At 42.9% G+C, this 16,154-nt stretch overlaps 1 protein-coding gene across 1 annotated transcript in view; it reads right to left on the bottom strand.

Moving 5' to 3' along the window:
* Positions 1-16,154, bottom strand: part of Vwc2 (von Willebrand factor C domain containing 2) — a 155,014-nt gene that overhangs the window by 129,126 nt on the left and 9,734 nt on the right. The window lies entirely within an intron of this gene.

The raw sequence follows: 16,154 nt of genomic DNA, 5'->3' as shown, positions 1-16,154 counted from the left end.
CCCCTGCCTCAGTCTCCCAAATCACTATGATCACAGGCCTGTGCCACTGCGCCTGGCTGTTTTAGGAATATTAAAAAAAAAAAATTGACATGTCCAGCAGTTTTCCAAGTGTGGACATAGACACCTTGGGTGTTTAGCAGGTCACTGTATGTACACATCCATTCACTGGGGACACATGGCTCTCACATTCAACGAGAGAGAGCATCTAAAGTACTTAGTCATCTAATGACTGGGCTTCTTTATTAACCGCCTTTTGAAAAAAATGCTTTTGCTTTTTTGAAAGATTTATCAAATAATAAATTGCTACTGATTTCTGGCCCAGCCATTCATCATGAATAATCCCTCTTCTGTAGCCCTGGCAAGTCACTGCCCAACCTAGCATGGAGCATTTCCAAGGTTTCTGGTTATGAACACACTAGAACAGGGAAGGCAGGAAAGAGGTGAAAGGAGGAGAAAATGGGCCAAGCCTCTTGTGAGGGGCTGTATGAATGTTATGTCTGAATTCATTAACGCTAACACAACTCTACTACAATTACTGGCCCTATTTTTGATAAGGAAACTGAGACTCAGAGATATTAGGCAACTTGTCTGCAGCAGAAATTTCCTAAGGGGTTGAGCTTTGATTCCACCTGGGGCTCCTGACTGCAATCCCACTGTAATCACTTTCCTCCAAGGCCCTGGGTGATATTTCCTTCCAGCATCCAGTGTTATGCTGTTCTAGATATTAGGCTGCCATCTGCCTCTGGACTCTCTAGGTATTGGCCAAAACTCTACCTTTTGACACCAGACAAGTCAAGCACAACGGCCATTTCTGAAGAGATCGCACAGGAACTGCAGTAACTGCCAACTGAGTCCTCCTGTAGCAGTGCAGGGTACAGTGTGCATAATTTATTTCATGGAAACATTGGGTAATTTCTGATCTGGATTGACCCAGAACAAGGCAAAAACAGCACATAGAGTCCTGGCCATCAGAAGCAGACACCATAGATTGAAAGCTGCACTTTGAAATACAATGATCATGTGAAACAGGTTTGTTTGCAAAGTGTGCAACTACAAATCAAATGACCCCAGATAGCTGGGCAGGAGGCCCTGAACCAGCAGCAGTTTCCCATGAGGGACATGCCCTCATGAAGAGGGCAAGGAACCTGGCCTGAGAAGGAAACTCTTAGGGTTACCACCTCAGAGCTGCAATTTCACCACACCATGTTGTGGAACCCACTAAAACGCAGCCAAACACAATGGGGTACTATTTTCTTAAAGGTTCTGCGATTTTATCAAAAAGCTGATGATGAGTTTTGCGGTCTTAAATATTTAGAAATCCTAATTTGATTATTTAGAGAGTTGTTCACTTCTCAAAAATCAGAGTCAATGCTTAGAATTAGGGTTACCATGAGTGTGTCTCCTGGTCCCAGTCTGCTTCACCGGCTCCCCTACTGGGCTCCTATTTACTCTCACCCCAGGTTCAGCTGCCTAGTTCTGGTGAAGGAAGGCTGCTGAGAACAAGTTCCAAACTCTGTGGTTCCATCAGACGCCAGCCACATGCCTTCTAGTCCTACTCTCATCTGGGCTAAAGCCTTCCTGTTAACCACACGCACCTGGATCATAGAAACCAGAGCTTCTCGTTTGATGACAGGCTCTCACAGCCCTTGCCCCAGGACTCAAGTCACAAAACAGAAGTCTGCCTTCACTATGCAGAAGCCCCCACCTCTTGTGAGACAGTGCAATCCTAGGGCCTGGCCAGCCCCAAACCCAACACACAACGCACTTTTTAGTGAGACCTGCCTCACGGGCTCAGAGACTATGTTCAGACTGTCTTGTAGGCCTCACCAACCCTGTGTGTGGCAGGATCAGGTCACTGATTGGACTCTACTCAAGTAACCAGCCCTGCATTGACCTAACAGACAAAAATAATGTTGGGTCCTTGTCTTCAGAGATCAGTAATACTACTGAGCACAACTGACCCAGTCTTTGCTTTACCTGGGCTGTGCTATCCATGTTGTAGTCACAGTTGTTTCATTGAAAAAAAAATATTCTCATACATGTCTATTCCCCATGCTGATCTGTTCCTGGTAAAGCTCACATCTGATAAACTCCTGTTCACCACCGATAACATTAAAAGGAGTCCTCCTCTGGGAAGCCATCTTTGACCCTAACATGGAAGAGCTGGGGCCTGGCCCTCCATGAAGGCTTCACCTTGGCTTGTATCTATGTCTCCCATGACCCTCAGACAGTGTAGGGAATGTTGCTAAGTTAAGAAACAAGACAAAATCAACACTCAAGCCTGTGCTTATGTGAACTGAGCAGCCAGCAGAGGAAGATGCAGCCACTCTTGGACTTACCATGTGGCACATGAAGATTTCCCACTGAAATCCAAGCCTTGAGTCCTCTAGTGTGGCCCACAAAGACTCAGCGGGACTCTGGCCTGCCCTCCTTACAGCATAGGTACCCACCATTCCAACAAAGAGTCTGCTCAGCACCTCAGGGCACCTACTGTGTTGGACGCAAAGGATACTGTTCCTCCCAACTGGCAGTGAAAATAAAGACATTGCATTCATTTATTCTACTCCTGAGGCCAGTCCTTTGCCATTGCAGGGGGAAAGGTGAGAAAGGGATGATATCTGGGGTTTAAGGGAGAATAATGAAGGTGAGCATGCTGGACCTGGCCTCCACATGCAATCTCTCAGCTGATGGTGAAGTTCCTTCTCATTTATTCATTCATGCAACTTTCATAGCTGTTACACTGACTCTGCTTACAAAAAAACTATGCTTTAAAATATATCTAAGAAATACATCCTCAAACCTGAAGCACAACAATCAAGAACAGACAAGATTGGGAATACTTTTTTTCAATGAAACAACCACGTCCACAACATGAATAGTATAGCCTTGGTCAAGATATGAACTCAGTGGTAATTAAAACAGAATGGCTCCTAATTAGTTAGACCCTTGTTGTCCTTAGTAATCATTTATGTCTACATCATATGTCCATAAGCAGCAGGGACTGTACAATAAATATTGACTCTATTTCTGAACAATGAAGTAGATGTGGGTAATGTAGGATGAAATGATTCTTAAATATAAAATGAGACTTATAAAGTGAATACCATTTAACTGAAGTACTTTAAACATAAATTAAGTACCTGTATATGACCTAACCACTTCCCGGAGAAATGAACACCCCCCCCATCTTAAATGCACCTCAACTTTGCCAGAGTAGGGACCAAGCCTCCATCACCCTCCAACACATGAATCCCCATAGGATGGTAAGTGGTTGAGATTTGGAGACTAATAATTTTATGTAAGTAATATAAAATAATTTTTATATTTTGTCACATATAGGTAACATTAAGGAACTCAGGTGCAATTAAGCAGCCATCAGTAGGAAATGTTTCCTTGGTTAATAACTGTGATTATAATAATTTTAACCATGAGAGCCAGGTTCTGAAATATTGCAGAGAGCTGGGTAAATTTTTATCTATTCTTATCTATGTCTCAAATCTCTTCACATTGTGGGAAGTAGGAAGTCTTTTCCAGGACTTCTTTCTGCTCTTTTCTGTCTGTTCAGCAGCATTCCCTAATTACCCATCAGAATACCCACCCACTTTGGAATGCAACATACTTTTTAAAAATCCAGTTTAACACATCTTCCTGTTCTAAATGACCACGAAAGGTTTTTCATGGGAAAGAAGGAAGAGATGAGATGCCCAGGTCAACAATCCTGTCACCCATGTGGTGACCACCATTGCACTTCCTTCCAAACTGGAGATGTTTACTGTGAATTGTTGGAGTAGGTGCCATGAAATTCCACTGCTGCAAAATGCATTCGTTCTTGTAGCCAGGGAACAATTCCAGGCTGAAAACTCAAGAGCCGACAAATGGGAGGCATGAAAATCCCAGAATAAATTCCTAAATAATTGTAATGATTTCATAAATGGGATTAATTTAAACACAGAGAAGAAAGAGAAGTATGAGGCAACAGGCTCCAGTATAGATCTTTCTCAACCAAAATTATTCAGCATGAAATGAACTCTTCTCCCCATTTTTATCAGTAGAGAAGTGGCGTTTATTTTTCTAACCTCCAAATTCTTTGATTCTGCAATGACCACAAAATAGAATTATCATAATGACAAAGAAAAAAACACTGGAATCTGCCCTGCCTATTTCCTTCCTATCATTCTCTTTCCAATCACTTCCTCCTTGAAAAGACTTTGGTCCCTGAACCTCCTGAAGTTGGCCAGGCACACAGTACAAAGCCTCCATCTATTAGTTCCCTAATCCTAGTCTGTGCAGAATGGTGGCCAGCTGGACTCTGTAACTCCAGATCCAAAGCCAAATCTCAGTAATTTACTTGCTTGCTACATTTGCATGTGGTTTACTCCCTAGTGGTTCCTGTGAAAGGTGGTGAAACCTTTAAGTGGTGTATGAAGTGGTTAGGTCATTTGCGGTGCTACCTGTGAAATGGTTAAGGCAGTTCTTGTGGTAACACTGCTATACTGTCATGTGTAACTAATTAAAACAAATTTAAAAATTGGAAAAAAAAGAGCAAGGGTGGCCCATGAATTTCTCTCTCTGGCTTTCTGTGTCACCATGTGATCTCTTCCTCTCATATATGCTACAGCCACTGTGACGATATCTCCTATGGGGCCCTCACACAAAGTCAGACAAATGAAGTCACCCAAGCTTAAATTTTCAGCCTGAAAAACCATATGCTAAATAACCCTCTTTTCTTTACACTTTACTCAGCCTTAGGTATTTTATTACAGGAGTGGAAACAGACTGATACAGTCAATAAGCTTGCACAGTACATGATGAAAAACAAAACAAAACAACAACAACAAAAAACCTACAGCTTTGCTTCAAGAAGGGTTGCCCAGCACTTCACAAAGTACTTAAGGATTAGATGCCCACATCTAAGGATAGGGTGAGATGCAGATAAAAACAAATCTGTCCATTGAAAGGCATCAAGATCTATATATTTAACCCATAGATGGAATAGAATATGCAGACACTACTATAAAAATATTAAAGCAATGACTTGAAAGAAGAGGTCTGATTTTGTATGTAAGGCATATGTAGAAATCAAGTAGGTTAATTCGAAGCCTTAGAGCACACAGTAGAACTTCAAGACTGTTTCTAATTCAGAACCTTCTACAGCAACCACAACAGTCTACCTAATTCCTGTTTTTTAACCCTCTATTCTCTTTCAAGTTTTCTTTAAACAACTAAAAAATTTCTGTGGAATAAATGGAGGCTCAAAATTTCTTACTTACAAAATTGACAAATTATTTTTCAATTCCAAAGATGAAAGAAATGTATTTCATCTTGCAGAATGGAAACTCTACATGTGGGACCTGCAGCATCAACAAAGGCGGGGCCTCCTCCAATGGCATCATGCACCCTCCATCCCTCCATCCACCAATTGTATAAGACTGCAACAAACCTTGCTACAAGCCCTCTTGAGAATCTGTTCGTCAGAGAAAGATACAAAGTAATACCTTTGTATTACAATGAACACCTCATATACACTGTAGTCAATATCTGGAGGAGAAACTAATAAGATGGCAGAATATGTCAGATGCTATGTGCTTTTTGAGAGTTCCTAAGGCAAATTTTCACTTCTGATGGAATGACTGGTCAGAGAACAAGCTAGAATATGGTTAAGATGGGTGAGGAGGACTGGGCAGGTAGAGCAGAAAAGACAGCTACGTAGACAAGAGGCTGAAGGATGGAGATGAATATTCAGAGTATGCTGCCTATTCAAAACTGACTGAATATAGTCATGATGAAGAGGTACAGCAGCAGAGCAGACATAGCAGGGAGAGAGGGAAGAGACTGGGAACACATCCTGTACATGCTGGGGGTGGGGTCTGTGGTGCTCATGGTCCTTGCATGATAAAACAAGATCAACCTGGATCTTTGCTAACCAACAATTTCTTGTTCAATCATAAGCAACATTTATTTCACTGCCTTCTAGTTGCAACATCTGTAGTTACCTGCCTGCTGAGCTCACGTATTGTATCACAAAGGACAAAAACAGTACAGATAACCAGCATGGGTTTAAATCCAGCATACTTATTGGTGTAATTATTGGAAAGTAACTGAACATTGCTGTAGTTTAATGTCCAGACCTGTGAGTTGGAAATAACTCTTACAGTTTGGATCTTAAACATCCTCTAAAAGTCCATGTTTACAAGTTTAGACCCCAGGGAGGCATTATTGTTAGGGATGGATTCTTTAAAAGATGGAGCCCAGCAGGAGGTCTTTAGGTCACTGGGGGCCTATCCCAGAAGAGGAGTGTGGGGCCTCAGTTTCTTCCATGCTTTCTTTTGTTTCTTGACCATGAAGTAAATGGTTTTGCTCCACCACAATGTGCTACTTCCCCACAGACCCAAAAGCAATGGGTCAAATCATTCGTGAACTAGAGCCTCCTAAATTGTAAGCCCAAGTAAACCTTATATATTTGTAAGATGATTATTTGAGATATTTTGTTATCATGATATAAAGATGGGGGCAGGGGATTAGCTAGGATGATAGAATGTGATAGACATCATCATCCAAGGTACATGTATGAAGACATGAATTGGTGTCAACAAGATATGAAAAATTGTGCTGTATACATGTAACAAGAATTGTAATGCATTTTGCTGTCATTTATTTTTTGTAAAAAAATCAATAAAAAAAGATGGCTAATATAATAACAGTGTTGAGCTCAAAGGATTATTGTGGGGGATGAAATGAATTAAAACATACAACACTTAACAAATACCAGTTGTCACTGTTGGAGTTATCATGATGGAACTGCCAAGTATGAATATCCATTTTGTGCAAAAGAAACATCCTATAAATCAATTGTGAATTATTTTTTAAAACTGAAAAGGAAAATAAGCAAAGTCTATTCCAAGGCAATTTACAAAAGAGACAATCTGGATAGTCAATTAATATATGAAAGCATGTTCCTGCACATTCAAAATCAGGAAAACTCAAATCAAATGAGAATGTATCATAGGCACTATAGTTATAGGAGAAGAATGTGTGATGACATCAAGCTTTGGCAAATAGGAGCTCCTGAATTCTTATGTATGTCAGTACGCAAATAGACACAATGACTTTGGATCATGATACACAGGAAGTCATGATGGAAGGGTCAGGAGTGCAAAAATACCTCCATTTCTTGTTTCCAGTCATGTCTCTCTAGGAGTGGGTATTCAAAGAAACTCTGCAGCCAGCTCTGTTTGGCCCCTCTGATCTTGAAAACTTTGGATGTCAGCTTGTCAATGGAAAATGGCATCTGTACCCCACTTTCAGTAAGCTTGCAGGTGCTGTGCTATATGTGGGCTCTGCAGTTGCTCTGACTATGGAGGTACAGATATGCTCCTGATCTGCTGGTGACATGCCATCCATCTAGCTGCACATCAAGCCTAGGACACTAATGCCTGACTTTGTGTCATTTCTCAGTTGGTTAAAAACTTGGAAGTAAAATAATAGGGTCCTTTTATATGGACAATCTAAAATTGTAACAGCTTGGAATAAAGAAAAAACATAGTAAAGAAAAAACTTAGTAACAAGTGGAATTCATTAGTAAGAGCTGGAATATAAGAAAGTGGCAAAAATTAATGCATTATTATGCATGCAAAAAAGCTATGAATCTCAAAAACATTTTATTGGTTTTGGCCATGGAACCCAGAGCCTCATGTTTGCCAGGCAAGATCTGTATCACTGAGCCACATCCCCAGCCCATTTTTGTTTTATTTCTTTGAGCTAGGGTCTTACTAAGTTGCTTAGGGCCTTGCTGAGGTTGGTCTCAAACTTGTGTTCTCCTGCCTCAGCCTCCCATGTTGCTGGAATGACAGGCATGCACCACTGCACCTGGTGAGATTTAGTTTTATCTGTACCTTTTTATTTCATTAAAATAGAAACAAATGGGATAAAATGACAGCATCTGGAGTAACATGTGGTACCTGAACATCTGCATATTATTTAAGCACACTTGATATTTTGTACAAAAAATGTTTAAATATTCATTCTGTATCCAAATATATTTGGTAAATACCTAATGTATGCCAGGAAATACCCTAAATCCCACTTATTACCCCCATCTGGTAACCACCTGATACAGGGGTGTGATGAAGCTCCTCTGGGCTGAAGCCCTTCCTTGGGGATTCAAAGAGAGTGCAGAGAATGACATCACCATTTAACACCCCATTAGGACCCCTCAGAGGGTGTCCATGGTATTAACTGCTGAGGGCTAGACTCCAGGATGCTCTGAGATCTACAGGTCCAGGCAGGTGGTGGCAGGCAAGATCTGTTCCCTAACCTGCATGTGGCTTCAGGCCAATTCCTGCAGGTCTGGCATTGCAGTCCCAGGATGTTATGGTTTGAATGTGAGATATCCCCCAAAAGCTCACAAGTGAGACAATGCAAGAAGGTTCAGAGGAGAAATGATTGGATTGTGAGAGTCTTGACCCAATCAGTGGATTAATCCCTGATGGGATTAACTGAGTGGTAACTAGAGGCAGGTGGGGTGTGGCTGGAGGAAGTGGTTAATTGCTAGTGTGGCTATGGGGTTTACATGTTGTGTCTGAAGCTAGAATATCTCTGCTTCCTGGTCACCATGATGTAAGCTGCTTCCCTCTGCTACACTCTTCATTATGATGTTCTGCCTTACCTCAAGCTCTGAGAAATGGAGCCGGCCTTCTATGGACGAAGACCTCTGAAAATGTGAGCCCTTGAATAAATTTTTCCTTCTCTATAGTTTTTCTGGTCAGATCCTTAAGTCACAGTGAAAAAGCTGACTAAAACACAGGATAAGTTACACAGGCAGAATTCCATGTGCCCTTCTATCCCAGCAACTTCCTGATGGGCTCCAAAAGGGAAGACGCTGTAAGGAACCCCAGTTCTTACTGGCCTCCTCCCAGTAAGCCCACTGGAAACGCAAAGCCAGACACATCACTGGTGAGGAAGCCTCTGACCATCAAGGTGGGAGGTTTCTAGTTTTCTCCCAGAAGAGCAAGCATCAGGATACACTACCAAAAAGACAGGTGGAATTGTATCCTCACATTGCAACAGTACAGAGATTTGAGGAGTAAGGCAACTCTGTAGCTAAAAGGCACCATCTCAGGCCAGTCCCTTCACCTTGCTGAGCCTCAGTGTTCTCATACAAAAAAAGGGGAAAGAGGAAGATATCTGAGAAACAAAGCAGGGTACAATCCCAATGGTCACACTACTTTATGTACATGGGTGCAAATTAAAGTGTCTAATGCAGTGTAAAAGTGTGTGGCAGGAGTGGACAACCAGACTCTGGGTCCAACCTACTTGTGCCATTGATTGACTGTGTGACCTTGAACAAGATACCTTGAACTTGTTCCTCAGTCTCCTTATCTGGAAAAGGGGGATGATTAAATAATGCTCACTATATGCTTAGGCACTCAGCTCCCTCAGTATCTGAGGGAGTTGATTCCAGGATCCTTGTACAGATCCTTGTAGATCCCAAAATCCACAGATGCTCAAGTTCCTTATACAAAATGACTAAGCATTTGCATATAGCCTATGTATGCCCTCGCAGATATTTAACCATCTCTATATGATTTATAATACCTAATACAATGCAAAAGCTATGTTAATGTTGCTTTATTGTATCTCTAGGAAATAATGAACAAGTCTGTACATGTTCAGTACACACTTTTAAGTTTTTCTCCAGTACTTTCAAGCCATAGTAAGTTGAATCCATAGACAGAGAACCCACAGATAGAGAGGGCTGGCTGTATTCCAAAATAATATCCAACACATGTTCCTTTCTCAGAGGTGCTTCCCCTTCAGCCATGCTACCTCCCTATGTATACAAAGAAGCCATGCCTTAGTTTTCTTGAGAGCAGACACAAGCTGGAACAAGTAACTCATTGCTTACATTTGAGTTTTTAAGTATTACAATAGTGAAGCTTTCCAGAGTGAAAGTGGTCATTTTTCAGTACTTGTTAAGCTGGTTTTTCTTACCAAGAATAAGAAAGGAGGTTCAACCATGGAGCAGAAATAAGGAAGATGTATTCAAAGCATGCACTGCAGGGAAGGCAGGCTATCTTTGGTATTGAAAAGGAAGACTTGAGCCAGGAAGGAAGAAGGGCAAATGTCAAAGGCAAGAGTTCAAATGCCTTAACCCAGGCTTGAGTCAACCTGAGGTTGGAGAACATCCCCCAATCTTAGTGAAGTCTGAGAAGTCCAAGCTGGTCTTCCACTCCCCTGGACACATTCTGGAGACCTTGTAGACCTCTGAGAAAGTTGGCTTTCGATAGGTTCTGGGACCCCTGAGACATGGAGGAATCAGTGTTCTTAATGCCAGACACTGAGAAATTTTGTCCCAATGGTGATGGAGTGAAATCAAGTCAAATGAGCAAAAGGCTTTTATTTGGGCTCTTGTTTAGGACGGGTGACCCAGCACCAACAAGAAGATGCCAGGCTGGCTCCCTGATTGAAAGAAGGGAGCTCATTTTATTGGTTACTTGCAGAGGTGGGAATGTTAATTGGCTTTAGGTGTACCCAACACAAACATTTTGAAGTGTACCAAAGAAAAGTTACTGTAGCTTGTTGAAAGCCATCTGAGGCTGTATATGGACTATATCAAGCATCACAGCCTAATGAATAAGAAAATCTCATGTCTGGGAGCTTCCAGTGGACATTTCCTCTGTATAAGATTGCCTAGACACATTGTGAGTCCTATTCAGCTCTGCTAGGTCCCACATTGCACCAGAGATGGGGTGACTTGCTGTAGCCACACAGCCTCTCGAGATGGGTGTGACCTGCCAAGATGCCAATCAACCTGCTGACTGCAAGACATCACGAAGCAAGAACCCACCCTGAAAACTTATCCTTGCCTTTGATGGATCCCCTTAAATAAACCTCAGGAGCCATTTTCTAATTGTCTAGCTCCAGCTCCTTTGTGGACTGGACTTATCAGGGGCTCCAATTTTTGAAAATATCTTTCTGACTTTGTCTTTTGTTCTTCATTAATTATTAATTTCTTAGGTGACTTTCCCCCTCCTTGGCAGGAAGAACCACCTAGTGAGGCACTGGCCACCTCCCCATAGTAACTGTTCAAGAGAGTGCCTACAGGGAAGCCCCACCTCAGGATGCAAAGCTGACCCTGGTTGAGGGTGGCACACACCAAGCCTCCAGGGGTCTACCATCAGGCCATGAGTCAAGCTCCAGAGTGCATTTGCCATTTGTCCCCATGGTGGTCTCTGTGTAATTTTATCATGGGACACATACTAACAAGAAGACCTAACAGGCACTGTCCATCCTCTTCTGGGGTGCAGAGTATAGCAGAGATCCCTGGGGACCAGTAGTACAGAGGGACTTGAGACAAGTCAGCTGCAGGGGGTAAAGACCCCAGTCCCAGGGGCTCTAAAAAGGCCCGTGACCATAGCTAAGGGAGCTAGAAAAATGTCCCCATGAAAGTTCAGGACCAGCAGCACCCTGGCATTGTGGGCTGAATTCTACCAGGGGCAAGAAGCAGGAGATAGCACAGAATAAGATTTCCTTCCTAACACCGTAATACTATAAGAGTTCTTCCCACTTGGAATAAATAAAAGAAGGTAAAGATGTGTTCAGAGGGGAGAATTCCTGAAATGCTGAGTGATTACCAAAAGTAATGAGATTCCTGATACCCCAAAAGACTGGGATATCCCGGAAGAGACTTAGCTAAAATTGCCAAGCATAAATGTTTTCAGCCATCTGCAGATGTGGGGAGTCACAAAACTAAAAGAAGTGTTCTAAAACTAAAGAAAATTATCTCCACATTCACACATCTGAATTTTGTTGGGTTCCTTCTGACTCTGCTGTGGATTATTCTGATGAGCTCAGACTAAGAAACAAGTTGCCAGAGGCAGGAACCTAAAAGCAGCCTCTCCACCTGGCCCAGGGCATGCAGCCTCCCAAAGCCATTGTCACAGTTTTGTCACCAGGTGGCGAAAGTGTCCTTTCTAGATTCTCAATCCATCAAACCTGTGTCCAGCTCACACTCTTAGCAAGATGCACACAGAAGACAAGTCACCAAGTCCCCTTCTATGCAAAAAACGACATCTTATTAGCTTCTGAGAATCTGGAATAATTGTATTAATTCAGAGCTGGAGGAAAGGGCAGAAGTGATGCCTTTTGACTCCACTTTTATAGAGTGAAAATACCCACAGGTCTGGTGTATTGCCAAGACAGGATGGACACCTGAACACTGGTCTGGTCACAGAACCCAGCCACCAGTATAAACATCTTCATTACCGAGTGCTCAGAATCCACATGCATCCTGGGCCATGAGGGGCCCTGATCTCTCTACTACCTGCAAGATTCCCAGAAGTGACTACCTTCTTCTCCACAATCACCTGGAATCGAATCTCTTCCCAGTTCCACTTCAGTTTTCCTTCCCTGAAATTGTCTTATCAAAGCATTCCAAGGCATTATCACATGCTTCCTTCAAACTTGACCAGAAGCAGGACACAGCTGATCCATGTACTTTCCTGCCCCACAATCTCAAAGGCTGGCCAGTGCCCATGCTGTCTCATGTCCCTTTGCTCACCAGGGCCAGCACAAAAAAGGCTCCACATTCCCTGACATGCCCACTGCTCCCACGGGAAGGGAGTGAGTCTAAAATTGAATGAGGCTGATCCACAGGCCACCTTTAACCTCCAACATAAATAGCAAGAGAAAACCAGTGACAGAGAGCCTTCTCTGCCCTTCAGAGAAGATTTTTGTCGTTGTTGTTGCTGCTGCTGCTATTCTCTTTTCCTTTCCACGCTCTGTCAGAGAATGGATTTGCACACAAAGGGACTTAATTAAGAACTGTCCCAGAAGCTGTCAGCTTCTGAGCATCAGGAAAAAAAAAAAAAAAAAAAACAACAACAACAACAAAAAAAAAAACAACTCCACGGACCGCACGGTAGAGTCACAGCACACCAGCCTGCCAAAGAGAGGTGACACAGCTTTCTTCTCACACACCAACCAACAGCGTGGCCTTCTTTATGCTTTAGCTTGAGGCAAGACCCTTGTCTACTAACATCTTCCAATTCCTCTTCTAAATAATTCTCTCAGATTAACAGGAATCGTGCAGGAACTTGCTAGGTCAATCGTGAGAGGGGATATGTTGGCAGTATTTACACAGAATTTGTATTTGCTGGCAAAGAGCTGAGAAGCTTAGAGAATCAGGAGGAAGAACCCTTCTTCTCTGCTAGTGGTGCAGACCTAAGGAACATTCTGGAATCTGTAGGCATGACTGACATATAGTTACATGGATGCACCAATAAACATCCTGCTGCAGTGGAGGCAGGTGAATGTGCCTTGTTGGGTGTATGGCCTCCTGCTCTAAGTCCCGCAAACCAGTGCAGAGAATGGAGGGACCAAGGACCACAGGGCAGTGGGCGACCAGATTCAGTGCATCCATCTCGTACTGTACCTAGGGTAGGGAGGGGTCTTGCCTCCCATCTGGGGGCCTAGGTGATGCCAAGACACTTGTGGAATTCCTTTAGTGGATAATTTGCTCATTCTCAGATTCCTAAATCAAGCCCTTAAGAGAAGGGAGGTGATGTCACCTGGATATGACAAACTACTCTGGACTTCTGGAATAAATGAAGTCCTTCTGCTAACTTTTGCTGAAAGGTGAACCACTTTTTTTCTTTTTTTAAAAAAAGGAAGATCCAAACACTTTTGTTTTAGAATGAGAATAAAGTATTAAAGCTAAGTAACCCTTGGGAGAATGAATCAGGGGATACTTTTCACTTACCACACAAATGCCTAAAATCAAATATCTTGAGAAGAGTAGGCTTCTAAAAGACAACTGTGGCATGGGGACTGGTTCTCTCTTGAAGACTGCAAATCCATTTTTTCAGGGATCAGTCAAGTAAGTAAACGAAGTACAAACTACATGCAGTAATAAGGAGTGGTGAGGACTGTGGCAAATGAGGAAAAAGTAATGCATTGAAACTAGTATGTGTTTATCAACACACACACACACACACACACACACACACGCGCGCGCATCAGAAGGAAAGAGCTATGTTGCCCCTTTTGGCATTCCTCACTCTAGATGGCAGCAACAACAGACACCTTAAGCAGGGAGCAATGACAATGACCAAAGGGGTATGACATTCTACCCACAGCTGGTATGGCCCCAGCAACAGGGATCAGACTCCCAGCCATAAAGTGGTCTGTGTGGGCATGGCCTGATGTCAGAGTCTGCCTGTCTTGTTAAAGCTCATTCAGGGTACATCAGCTGCCAGTCACTCAGGAAGAGCTGGAGCTCAGCCCAGCCAGCAGCAGACACACCGCTGGCTCACACCCCTGGCCCTATCCCTCTGCCTGGAACTAAGTGCTCTCAAATTAGAGCAGGGCACCACAGCAGTTTTTCTAGGTAATCAAGTCCTTTTTCTGTGGGGTTTTAAGCTCCGGTAAAGAGGAGCCTGGAGGGCTCATTCAACCAGAAAGGAATCCATCTTTGCACTCAGATACACTGGTGTGATGGTCCCTGAGACCTGACCATTAAATTGTATCCTTCATCCCTCGCTGTTACCCAGAAGCAAGATGAGCTTATTTTCTTGGCTTCCTGGAGGGTACTGAGAGCCCAGAAATGAACTCTGCCAACAGCAGGAGGTTACCCAGAACTGAGAGGCAGACTCCAGAGCAGAGTTTATCCCTCAGGCCACCTCTCCTGCTCCTCATACCCAGGGGAAGGAGCAGCCTTGTCAGATTCCTTTTTCTGACACTTCTGCATGTGTAACAAAGTTGCACCACCAGCAAGTGGCTGCATTGGGTCTCAGGGCAGGCCTGCCCCAAATGAGAAGGGGATGTGAGCTTCCTTCTGGCCACTTGCTGACCACAGCCAACAGGACAAAATGCCACAGTCACAGTGGATTCCCTGACTGGGTTACTGTGCCCCTAGACATTACCAAGAGGAGAGGTCAGGTCCTAATACTACAAAAATAGTTAACAAATAAGAGTGGTAACTTGCTTCAAACATTTTTTTATCATATTTATTCATTTCAAGTCTCCTAAAAAGTACCGAGATATCTTTGTAAAAGGCAAACAATTCCAAAACAAAATAAAAAATAAACTGCTTTAAAGGTGGATGTAAGCAAGACAAAGATACAATACAGAAGGACCAGTCTGTTTTGGATGGTTGAAAGGACTATTTCTTTGCAGCCCTGTGCCCCAAAAGTACAGAGAGACAACTAGAAAGGAAGATCATTTTGAAGTATTCTGACATTTAGGACAGAAAGGGCAGGAAAATTTGCTCATGGTTCAATGGAGCTTGGTGGTTGTCTGGAGTAGGCATCCCTGGGAAGCAGGAGGGGTCCTTGAAAGTGTCCACTTCTATCTTGATTTGCCCTAAAGCTGAGCTAGCCCCTAGTACCTTTTATTTTCCAAGAGCATTTGAAAGCTTTATCTACTGGCCTGTCCTATTTAAAGTTCCCAAGTCAAACTAAAGTTTAAGACAAACCGACCCCTCCCAGGTAAAGACAGACCCTGGAGACTTACATCACTCAGTCTATACTGGGGTTCTTCACCCCATACCCAGGTGTGGGTTGTCCAGGACTCTTTGGTATACTGTGGAACTCCAAAAGCACATCTGGCCACTACCCAGGAGATGTCAGTAACATCCTCCATCCTCACGTCCATATGATAATCAAAATAACTCCAGGAAGTGCAAAAGTCCCCTGGGAGAAGGCAGGCATCCTTATTCTTGGGTAAGAGCCACTAGTCTACGGTTTAGTAAACAAAAGGTTTTATTCTCTCCTTAACTGTGACTTTGCTTCTTTTGTGATCATTTTCCTTCCTCCTGAATTTTTTTTTTTTTCTTTGAGGTAAAGGGTCTCACTCTGTTGCCCAGGCACTGGTCTCAAACTCCTGGGCTCCAGCGATTCTCCTGCCTCAGCTTCCTGAGTAACTGGAACTACAGGTATGTATCACGGTGGCTTATTATTTCTTAAAATTACTTTTGTTTGGATTCCTTGGTGCATATATAAATCAGATTAACATTTGCTTCTCTTTATTCTTCAAAGATGTTATCTTAGTGTGTTGTGACTGTAGCCCTTAACCAGACAAAAGAATTCTAGTGTAATGTCTTCTCTCTGATAGCTTTGAGCATCTTTTTTCGTCTTTGGTGTTCTGCAGTATCACTA

Source organism: Marmota flaviventris, chromosome 1 (genome assembly GCF_047511675.1).
Source record: "Marmota flaviventris isolate mMarFla1 chromosome 1, mMarFla1.hap1, whole genome shotgun sequence".
Classification (NCBI taxonomy): Eukaryota; Metazoa; Chordata; class Mammalia; order Rodentia; family Sciuridae; genus Marmota; species Marmota flaviventris.
Note: the sequence above shows the minus strand (reverse complement) of the source record. Positions and strands in the feature narration are given on the sequence as shown.